This window comes from Leopardus geoffroyi, chromosome X (assembly GCF_018350155.1).
Source record: "Leopardus geoffroyi isolate Oge1 chromosome X, O.geoffroyi_Oge1_pat1.0, whole genome shotgun sequence".
In the NCBI taxonomy this organism is placed as follows: Eukaryota; Metazoa; Chordata; class Mammalia; order Carnivora; family Felidae; genus Leopardus; species Leopardus geoffroyi.
The window spans coordinates 103,702,640-103,704,621 of NC_059343.1; positions in this window are offsets into that span (position 1 = coordinate 103,702,640).

Below are 1,982 nucleotides of genomic sequence, written 5' to 3' on the forward strand. Positions count from 1 at the left end.
ATATGGCCCCTAACATAAAATATTTCTATGCTGAAAAATGAATTAAAGGACCCTAATGTTAATACTGGTTGTATCTAGGGGCTCCTGGGTGGCTCAGTCAGTTAAGCGTCTGACTTCAGCCTGGGTTATGATCTCACTGTTTCCGAGTTCGAGTCCCGTGTCAGGCTCTGTGCTGACAGCTCAGAGCCTGGAGCCTGTTTCAGATTCTGTCTCTCTCTCTCTGTCTGTCTCTGCTTGCCCCCCTCCTCACCGCGCTCACGCTGTCTCTCTTTCAAAAAAATAAACATTAAAAAAAGTGGTTGTATCTAAGTGGCATGATTTGGGGAGTTGTTATTTTCCTTTTTACCTGCTTTTCTAAATAGAAGACATTTCTCTATTTAAATAAGAAAAAAACACAAGAGAACAAGGGGTTCTTGGGTCACTCAGTCGGTTAAGCATCAGACTTTGGTTCAGGTCATGATCTCACAGTTTATGGGTTCGAGCCCCACATCAGGCTCTGCACTGAAAGTGTGGAACCTGCTTGGGATTCTCTCTCTTTCCCTCACTCTCTCTTTTCCTCCCCCACTTGCACTCTCTTGCTTTCAAAATGAATAAACTTAAAAAATATTTTAAAAATTAAAAAAAGAAAACAACCAAAGTCACTTAAAAATATACTTCCATTTAGGGGCGCCTGGGTGGCTCAGTCGGTTAAGCGGCCGACTTCGGCTCAGGTCATGATCTCACGGTCCGTGGGTTTGAGCCCCGCGTCGGGCTCTGTGCTGACAGCTCGGAGCCTGGAGCCTGCTTCAGATTCTGTGTCTCCCTCTCTTTCTGACCCTCCCCCGTTCATGCTCTGTCTCTCTCTGTCTCAAAAATAAATAAACCTTAAAAAATTAAAAAAAAATACTTCCATTTAAAACAACTAGATGACAATGCCATAAATATAAAAGAACATAAGAGAAAATCAAATACAACAAGGATACCAATTACTGGATACCAAATTCTGGTCTGGGAGGATACATGTACATGTGTATATATCTGTACCTGTCAATATATGGATATGATTAAGCGAGCCCTTCTCCCTTAAACATAAACAAACACTCATGCACACACACACACACACACACACACCTGCTCAGATCAGTATTTAGTATGCTTGCTATATTCAATTTTTCTGTATATAATCATATGACATAGTAATGGAGAACCATGCTTATCTGGTCTATTAAATAATTCTTCCTGTGCGAGAAAATAAGAACACTCACTTATTCCGGGTAGCTTAGTGTTAGTTTTTTCCTTTGGGAAATGTCCCACTGCAATTTCTGGAACATTTTTTTCCCCCAGCTAGGTAAAAGTTATGTCATGCTGACTCTATCTCCTCCGAATTTAGAATAATACTTCCCTTGTACCTTTAGCACTCGATCAAGCTTTTTATGCAATTTGGAGGTTAATATTCCCAGGAAGTCTCTTTTTAGGAGTAAGTTAGAGGCTTAGGGAGCCCACTAAGGTACTAACCCCTTCTAGCAGTTATGCAGTAAGTAGCCTAAAAACATTAATGCACCTCCTTAACCACCTTGTTCACTTCCCGGGGAGAGACTTAGGCACAGGAGAGAATATGGCCAAATATATTTTATTTTATTCATTGGGTTTATAGTGCTTATTACCCTCTAGGCACACATAAATACTCTACAAAAATCTGGTTTGGATAAAGTCAGCTCTGATCAAGAAAACGTTTGCTGATAAGGTTCAAAAACCGCTTATACTTTTTTGTTAAGATATACCTCCTTTATTTTGAAACCTCTACTGAGCTAAGAGATGACAGTTACAGAATGAGATAAAGGGCTTGTTCTTCAGCAACTAAAAATGATTTTTTAAAGGTCCAGTATAAGTCCTTGATTTGAATTGAGCAAACTTCTCTAATTGCTACCAATGTGCAGCTTCACATGATATCAAGAGGTTTCCTGTGGGCTTGAAAGGTTGATCTGTATTTGAATATTTGGTGT